General features: G+C 35.2%; 1 long non-coding RNA gene across 1 annotated transcript in view; it reads right to left on the minus strand.

Annotated features, from left to right (window-relative positions):
* The window catches only part of LOC131271306 (uncharacterized), a 122,551-nt gene extending 113,642 nt beyond the window's left edge, over nt 1–8,909 (minus strand). The window contains exon 1 of the long non-coding RNA XR_009180109.1: nt 8,838–8,909. This is a non-coding gene — a long non-coding RNA (uncharacterized LOC131271306). The remainder of the gene's footprint in view (nt 1–8,837) is intronic.
* Nucleotides 8,910–10,000: the final 1,091 nt, after the last annotated feature.

Below are 10,000 nucleotides of genomic sequence, written 5' to 3' on the forward strand. Positions count from 1 at the left end.
AGCAACTTCCAAGGTGGTTCGAAGTACTTTTTACGTATTCCCAACCACACCAAAGCAACTTCCAAGGTGGTTCGAAGCACTTTTTACGTATTCCCAACCACACCAAAGCAACTTCCAAGGTGGTTCGAAGCACTTTTTACGTAATTCCAACCGAAAAACTTTTTTTTTCTTTAACTAAAAACGTAAAAAAAAAAAAAAAACCAGGAACTAAGCAATTTCATCCACATCCAAACAACATTTAAGGTGGTTCGAAGCACTTTTTACGTATTCCCAACCACACCAAAGCAACTTCCAAGGTGGTTCGAAGCACTTTTTACGTAATTCCAACCGAAAAACTTTTTTTTTTCTTTAACTAAAAACTTAACAAAAAAAAAAAAAAAAAAAAAAAAAAAAAAAAAAAAAAAAAAAAAAAAAAAAAAAAAACTAGGAACTAAGCAATTTCATCCACATCCAAACAACATTTAAGGTGGTCGAAGCACTTTTTACGTGATTCCAACCACACCAAAGCAACTTCCAAAGTGGTTCGAAGTACTTTTTACGTATTCCCAACCACACCAAAGCAACTTCCAAGGTGGTTCGAAGCTCTTTTTACGTATTCCCAACCACACCAAAGCAACTTCCAAGGTGGTTCGAAGCACTTTTTACGTAATTCCAACCGAAAAACTTTTTTTTTCTTTAACTAAAAACGTAAAAAAAAAAAAAAAAAAAAAAACTAGGAACTAAGCAATTGCATCCACATCCAAACAACATTTAAGGTGGTTCGAAGCACTTTTTACGTGATTCCAACCACACCAAAGCAACTTCCAAGGTGGTTCGAAGTACTTTTTACGTATTCCCAACCACACCAAAGCAACTTCCAAGGTGGTTCGAAGCACTTTTTAAGTAATTCCAACCGAAAAACTTTTTTTTTCTTTAACTAAAAACGTAAAAAAAAAAAAAAAAAAAAAACTAGGAACTAAGCAATTTCATCCACATCCAAACAACATTTAAGGTGGTTCGAAGTACTGTTTACGTATTCCCAACCACACCAAAGCAACTTCCAAGGTGGTTCGAAGTACTTTTTACGTAATTCCAACCGAAAAACTTTTTTTTTCTTTAACTAAAAACTTAACAAAAAAAAAAAAAAAAAAAAAAAAAAAAAAAAAAAAAAAAAAAAAAAAAAAAAAAACTAGGCACTAAGCAATTTCATCCACATCCAAACAACATTTAAGGTGGTTCGAAGCACTTTTTACGTGATTCCAACCACACCAAAGCAACTTCCAAGGTGGTTCGAAGTACTTTTTACGTATTCCCAACCACACCAAAGCAACTTCCAAGGTGGTTCGAACCACTTTTTACGTATTCCCAACCACACCAAACCAACTTCCAAGGTGGTTCGAACCACTTTTTACGTAATTCCAACCCAAAAACTTTTTTTTTCTTTAACTAAAAACTTAAAAAAAAAAAAAAAAAAAAACTAGGAACTAAGCAATTTCATCCACATCCAAACAACATTTAAGGTGGTTCGAAGCACTTTTTACGTGATTCCAACCACACCAAAGCAACTTCCAAGGTGGTTCGAAGTACTTTTTACGTATTCCCAACCACACCAAAGCAACTTCCAAGGTGGTTCGAAGCACTTTTTACGTAATTCCAACCGAAAAACTTTTTTTTTCTTTAACTAAAAACTTAACAAAAAAAAAAAAAAAAAAAAACTAGGAACTAAGCAATTTCATCCACATCCAAACAACATTTAAGGTGGTTCGAAGCACTTTTTACGTGATTCCAACCACACCAAAGCAACTTCCAAGATGGTTCGAAGTACTTTTTACGTATTCCCAACCACACCAAAGCAACTTCCAAGGTGGTTCGAAGTACTTTTAACGTATTCCCAACCACACCAAAGCAACTTCAAAGGTGGTTCGAAGCACTTTTTACGTAATTCCAACCGCAAAACTTTTTTTTTCTTTAACTTAAAACTTTAAAAAGAAAAAAAAAAAAAAAAAAAAACTAGGAACTAAGCAATTTCATCCACATCCAAACAACATTTAAGGTGGTTCGAAGTACTGTTTACGTATTCCCAACCACACCAAAGCAACTTCCAAGGTGGTTCGAAGTACTTTTTACGAGTTCCCAACCACACCAAAGCAACTTCCAAGGTGGTTCGAAGTACTTTTAACGTATTCCCAACCACACCAAAGCAACTTCCAAGGTGGTTCGAAGCACTTTTTACGTAATTCCAACCGAAAAACTTTTTTTTTCTTCAACTAAAAACTTAAAAAAAAAAAAAAAAAAAAAAACTAGGAACTAAGCAATTTCATCCACATCCAAACAACATTTAAGGTGGTTCGAAGTACTTTTTACGTATTCCCAACTACACCAAAGCAACTTCCAAGGTGGTTCGAAGTACTTTTTACGTGTTCCCAACCACACCAAAGCAACTTCCAAGGTGGTTCGAAGTACTTTTTACGTATTCCCAACCACACCAAAGCAACTTCCAAGGTGGTTCGAAGCACTTTTTACGTATTCCCAACCACACCAAAGCAACTTCCAAGGTGGTTCGAAGTACTTTTTACGTAATTCCAACCGAAAAACTTTTTTTTTCTTTTACTAAAAACTTAAAAAAAAAAAAAAAAAAAAAAAAAAAACTAGGAACTAAGCAATTTCATCCACATCCAAACAACATTTAAGGTGGTTCGAAGCACTTTTTACGTGATTCCAACCACACCAAAGCAACTTCCAAGGTGGTTCGAAGTACTTTTTACGTATTTCCAACCACACCAAAGCAACTTCCAAGGTGGTTCGAAGTACTTTTTACGTATTCCCAACCACACCAAAGCAACTTCCAAGGTGGTTCGAAGCACTTTTTACGTATTCCCAACCACACCAAAGCAACTTCCAAGGTGGTTCGAAGCACTTTCTACGTAATTCCAACCGAAAAACTTTTTTTTTCTTTAACTAAAAACTTCAAAAAAAAAAAAAAAAAACTAGGAACTAAGCAATTTCATCCACATCCAAACAACATTTAAGGTGGTTCGAAGCACTTTTTACGTGATTCCAACCACACCAAAGCAACTTCCAAGGTGGTTCGAAGTACTTTTTACGTATTCCCAACCACACCAAAGCAACTTCCAAGGTGGTTCGAAGCACTTTTTACGTATTCCCAACCACACCTAAGCAACTTCCAAGGTGGTTCGAAGCACTTTTTACGTAATTCCAACCGAAAAACTTTTTTTTTATTTAACTAAAAACGTAAAAAAAAAAAAAAAAAAAACCAGGAACTAAGCAATTTCATCCACATCCAAACAACATTTAAGGTGGTTCGAAGCACTTTTTACGTGATTCCAACCACACCAAAGCAACTTCCAAGGTGGTTCGAAGTACTTTTTACGTATTCCCAACCACACCAAAGCAACTTCCAAGGTGGTTCGAAGCACTTTTTACGTATTCCCAACCACACCAAAGCAACTTCCAAGGTGGTTCGAAGCACTTTTTAAGTAATTCCAACCGAAAAACTTTTATTTTCTTTAACTAAAAACGTAAAAAAAAAAAAAAAAAAAACTAGGAACTAAGCAATTTCATCCACATCCAAACAACATTTAAGGTGGTTCGAAGTACTGTTTACGTATTCCCAACCACACCAAAGCAACTTCCAAGGTGGTTCGAAGTACTTTTTACGTAATTTCAACCGAAAAACTTTTTTTTTCTTTAACTAAAAACTTAACAAAAAAAAAAAAAAAAAAAAGGAACTAAGCAATTTCATCCACATCCAAACAACATTTAAGGTGGTTCGAAGCACTTTTTACGTGATCCCAACCACACCAAAGCAACTTCCAAGGTGGTTCGAAGTACTTTTTACGTATTCCCAACCACACCAAAGCAACTTCCAAGGTGGTTCGAAGCACTTTTTACGTATTCCCAACCACACCAAAGCAACTTCCAAGGTGGTTCGAAGCACTTTTTACGTAATTCCAACCGAAAAACTTTTTTTTTCTTTAACTTAAAACGTAAAAAAAAAAAAAAAAAAAAAACTAGGAACTAAGCAATTTCATCCACATCCAAACAACATTTAAGGTGGTTCGAAGCACTTTTTACGTGATTCCAACCACACCAAAGCAACTTCCAAGGTGGTTCGAAGTACTTTTTACGTATTCCCAACCACACCAAAGCAACTTCCAAGGTGGTTCGAAGCACTTTTTACGTAATTCCAACCGAAAAACTTTTTTTTTCTTTAACTAAAAACGTAAAAAAAAAAAAAAAAAAAAAAAAACTAGGAACTAAGCAATTTCATCCACATCCAAACAACATTTAAGGTGGTTCGAAGCACTTTTTACGTGATTTCAACCACACCAAAGCAACTTCCAAGGTGGTTCGAAGTACTTTTTACGTATTCCCAACCACACCAAAGCAACTTCCAAGGTGGTTCGAAGCACTTTTTACGTAATTCCAACCGAAAAACTTTTTTTTTCTTTAACTAAAAACTAAACAAAAAAAAAAAAACAAAAAAAAAAAAAAAAACCTAGGAACTAAGCAATTTCATCCACATCCAAACAACATTTAACGTGGTTCGAAGCACTTTTTACGTGATTCCAACCACACCAAAGCAACTTCCAAGATGGTTCGAAGTACTTTTTACGTATTCCCAACCACACCAAAGCAACTTCCAAGGTGGTTCGAAGCACTTTTTACGTATTCCCAACCACACCAAAGCAACTTCCTAGGTGGTTCGAAGCACTTTTTACGTAATTCCAACCGAAAAACTTTTTTTTTCTTTAACTAAAAACGTAAAAAAAAAAAAAAAAAAAAAAACTAGGAACTAAGCAATTTCATCCACATCCAAACAACATTTAAGGTGGTTCGAAGCACTTTTTACGTGATTCCAACCACACCAAAGCAACTTCCAAGGTGGTTCGAAGTACTTTTTACGTATTCCCAACCACACCAAAGCAACTGCCAAGGTGGTTCGAAGCACTTTTTACGTAATTCCAACCGAAAAACTTTTTTTTTCTTTAACTAAAAACGTAAAAAAAAAAAAAAAAAAACTAGGAACTAACCAATTTCATCCACATCCAAACAACATTTAAGGTGGTTCGAAGCACTTTTTACGTGATTTCAACCACACCAAAGCAACTTCCAAGGTGGTTCGAAGTACTTTTTACGTATTCCCAACCACACCAAAGCAACTTCCAAGGTGGTTCGAAGCACTTTTTACGTAATTCCATCTGAAAAACTTTTTTTTTCTTTAACTAAAAACTAAACAAAAAAAAAAAAAACTAGGAACTAAGCAATTTCATCCACATCCAAACAACATTTAACGTGGTTCGAAGCACTTTTTACGTGATTCCAACCACACCAAAGCAACTTCCAAGATGGTTCGAAGTACTTTTTACGTATTCCCAACCACACCAAAGCAACTTCCAAGGTGGTTCGAAGCACTTTTTACGTATTCCCAACCACACCAAAGCAACTTCCAAGGTGGTTCGAAGCACTTTCTACGTAATTCCATCCGAAAAACTTTTTTTTTCTTTAACTAAAAACTTCAAAAAAAAAAAAAAAACTAGGAACTAAGCAATTTCATCCACATCCAAACAACGTTTAAGGTGGTTCGAAGCACTTTTTACGTGATTCCAACCACACCAAAGCAACTTCCAAGGTGGTTCGAAGTACTTTTTACGTATTCCCAACCACACCAAAGCAACTTCCAAGGTGGTTCGAAGCACTTTTTACGTAATTCCAACCGAAAAACTTTTTTTTTCTTAAACAAAAAACTTTAAAAAAAAAAAAAAAAAAAAAACTAGGAACTAAGCAATTTCATCCACATCCAAACAACATTTAAGGTGGTTCGAAGTACTTTTTACGTATTCCCAACCACACCAAAGCAACTTCCAAGGTGGTTCGAAGTACTTTTTACGTGTTCCCAACCACACCAAAGCAACTTCCAAGGTGGTTCGAAGTACTTTTAACGTATTCCCAACCACACCAAAGCAACTTCCAAGGTGGTTCGAAGCACTTTTTACGTAATACCAACCGGAAAACTTTTTTTTTCTTTAACTAAAAACTTTAAAAAGAAAAAACAAAAAAAAACTAGGAACTAGGCAATTTCATCCACATCCAAACAACATTTAAGGTGGTTCGAAGCACTTTTTACGTGATTCCAACCACACCAAAGCAACTTCCAAGGTGGTTCGAAGTACTTTTTACGTATTCCCAACCACACCAAAGCAACTTCCAAGGTGGTTCGAAGTACTTTTTACGTATTCCCAACCACACCAAAGCAACTTCCAAGGTGGTTCGAAGTACTTTTTACGTATTCCCAACCACACCAAAGCAACTTCCAAGGTGGTTCGAAGCACTTTTTACGTATTCCCAACCACACCAAAGCAACTTCCAAGGTGGTTCGAAGCACTTTTTACGTAATTCCAACCGAAAAACTTTTTTTTTCTTTAACTAAAAACTTAAAAAAAAAAAAAAAAAAAAAAAAAAAAAAAACTAGGAACTAAGCAATTTCATCCACATCCAAACAACATTTAAGGTGGTTCGAAGCACTTTTTACGTGATTCCAACCACACCACAGCAACTTCCAAGGTGGTTCGAAGTACTTTTTACGTATTCCCAACCACACCAAAGCAACTTCCAAGGTGGTTCGAAGTACTTTTTACGTATTCCCAACCACACCAAAGCAACTTCCAAGGTGGTTCGAAGCACTTTTTACGTATACCCAACCACACCAAAGCAACTTCCAAGGTGGTTCGAAGCACTTTCTACGTAATTCCATCCGAAAAACTTTTTTTTTCTTTAACTAAAAACTTCAAAAAAAAAAAAAAAACTAGGAACTAAGCAATTTCATCCACATCCAAACAACGTTTAAGGTGGTTCGAAGCACTTTTTACGTATTCCCAACCACACCAAAGCAACTTCCAAGGTGGTTCGAAGCACTTTTTAAGTAATTCCAACCGAAAAACTTTTTTTTTCTTAAACTAAAAACAAAAAAAAAAAAAAAAAAAAAAAAAACTAGGAACTAAGCAATTTCATCCACATCCAAACAACATTTAAGGTGGTTCGAAGTACTGTTTACGTATTCACAACCACACCAAAGCAACTTCCAAGGTGGTTCGAAGTACTTTTTACGTAATTCCAACCGAAAAACTTTTTTTTTCTTTAACTAAAAACTTAACAAAAAAAAAAAAAAAAAAAAAAAAAAAAACTAGGAACTAAGCAATTTAATCCACATCCAAACAACATTTAAGGTGGTTCGAAGCACTTTTTACGTGATTCCAACCACACCAAAGCAACTTCCAAGGTGGTTCGAAGTACTTTTTACGTATTCCCAACCACACCAAAGCAACTTCCAAGGTGGTTCGAAGCACTTTTTACGTAATTCCAACCGAAAAACTTTTTTTTTCTTTAACTAAAAACTTAACAAAAAAAAAAAAAAAAAAAAAAAAAAAAAAAAAAAAAAAAAAAAAAAAAAACTAGGAACTAAGCAATTTCATCCACATCCAAACAACATTTAAGGTGGTTCGAAGCACTTTTTACGTGATTCCAACCACTCCAAAGCAACTTCCAAGGTGGTTCGAAGTACTTTTTACGTATTCCCAACCACACCAAAGCAACTTCCAAGGTGGTTCGAAGCACTTTTTACGTATGCCCAACCACACCAAAGCAACTTCCAAGGTGGTTCGAAGTACTTTTTACGTAATTCCAACCGAAAAACTTTTTTTTTCTTTAACTAAAAACTTAACAAAAAAAAAAAAAAAAAAAAAAAAAAAAAACTAGGAACTAAGCAATTTCATCCACATCCAAACAACATTTAAGGTGGTTCGAAGCACTTTTTACGTGATTCCAACCACACCAAAGCAACTTCCAAGGTGGTTCGAAGTACTTTTTACGTATTCCCAACCACACCAAAGCAACTTCCAAGGTGGTTCGAAGCACTTTTTACGTATTCCCAACCACACCAAAGCAACTTCCAAGGTGGTTCGAAGTACTTTTTACGTAATTCCAACCGAAAAACTTTTTTTTTCTTTAACTAAAAACTTAACAAAAAAAAAAAAAAAAAAAAAAAAAAAACTAGGAACTAAGCAATTTCATCCACATCCAAACAACATTTAAGGTGGTTCGAAGCACTTTTTACGTGATTCCAACCACACCAAAGCAACTTCCAAGGTGGTTCGAAGTACTTTTTACGTATTCCCAACCACACCAAAGCAACTTCCAAGGTGGTTCGAAGCACTTTTTACGTATTCCCAACCACACCAAAGCAACTTCCAAGGTGGTTCGAAGCACTTTTTACGTATTCCCAACCACACCAAAGCAACTTCCAAGGTGGTTCGAAGCACTTTTTACGTAATTCCAACCGAAAAACTTTTTTTTTCTTTAACTAAAAACGTAAAAAAAAAAAAAAAAAAAAAACTAGGAACTAAGCAATTTCATCCACATCCAAACAACATTTAAGGTGGTTCGAAGCACTTTTTACGTGATTCCAACCACACCAAAGCAACTTCCAAGGTGGTTCGAAGTACTTTTTACGTATTCCCAACCACACCAAAGCAACTTCCAAGGTGGTTCGAAGCACTTTTTACGTATTCCCAACCACACCAAAGCAACTTCCAAGGTGGTTCGAAGCACTTTTTAAGTAATTCCAACCGAAAAACTTTTTTTTTCTTTAACTAAAAACGTAAAAAAAAAAAAAAAAAAAACTAGGAACTAAGCAATTTCATCCACATCCAAACAACATTTAAGGTGGTTCGAAGTACTTTTTACGTATTCCCAACCACACCAAAGCAACTTCCAAGGTGGTTCGAAGTACTTTTTACGTAATTCCAACCGACAAACTTTTTTTTTCTTTAACTAAAAACTTAACAAAAAAAAAAAACAAAAAAAAAAAAAAAAAAAAAAAAAAAAAAAAAAAAAAAAAAAAAAAAAAAACTAGGAACTAAGCAATTTCATCCACATCCAAACAACATTTAAGGTGGTTCGAAGCACTTTTTACGTGATTCCAACCACACCAAAGCAACTTCCAAGGTGGTTCGAAGCACTTTTTACGTGTTCCCAACCACACCAAAGCAACTTCCAAGGTGGTTCGAAGTACTTTTTACGTATTCCCAACCACACCAAAGCAACTTCCAAGGTGGTTCGAAGCACTTTTTACGTATTCCCAACCACACCAAAGCAACTTCCAAGGTGGTTCGAAGCACTTTTTACGTAATTCCAACCGGAAAACTTTTTTTTTCTTTAACTAAAAACTTTAAAAAGAAAAAAAAAAAAAAAAACTAGGAACTAAGCAATTTCATCCACATCCAAACAACATTTAAGGTGGTTCGAAGTACTGTTTACGTATTCCCAACCACACCAAAGCAACTTCCAAGGTGGTTCGAAGTACTTTTTACGAGTTCCAAACCACACCAAAGCAACTTCCAAGGTGGTTCGAAGTACTTTTAACGTATTCCCAACCACACCAAAGCAACTTCCAAGGTGGTTCGAAGCACTTTTTACGTAATTCCAACCGAAAAACTTTTTTTTTCTTGAACTAAAAACTTAAAAAAAAAAAAAAAAAAAAAAAAAAACTAGGAACTAAGCAATTTCATCCACATCCAAACAACATTTAAGGTGGTTCGAAGCACTTTTTACGTGATTTCAACCACACCAAAGCAACTTCCAAGGTGGTTCGAAGTACTTTTTACGAGTTCCAAACCACACCAAAGCAACTTCCAAGGTGGTTCGAAGTACTTTTTACGTATTCCCAACCACACCAAAGCAACTTCCAAGGTGGTTCGAAGCACTTTTTACGTATTCCCAACCACACCAAAGCAACTTCCAAGGTGGTTCGAAGTACTTTTTACGTAATTCCAACCGAAAAACTTTTTTTTTCTTTAACTAAAAACTTAAAAAAAAAAAAAAAAAAAAAAAAAAAAAAACTAGGAACTAAGCAATTTCATCCACATCCAAACAACATTTAAGGTGGTTCGAAGCACTTTTTACGTGATTTCAACCACACCAAAGCAACTTCCAAGGTGGTTCG

The sequence above is a fragment of the Anopheles coustani genome, unplaced genomic scaffold, assembly GCF_943734705.1.
Source record: "Anopheles coustani unplaced genomic scaffold, idAnoCousDA_361_x.2 scaffold_50_ctg1, whole genome shotgun sequence".
Classification (NCBI taxonomy): domain Eukaryota; kingdom Metazoa; phylum Arthropoda; class Insecta; order Diptera; family Culicidae; genus Anopheles; species Anopheles coustani.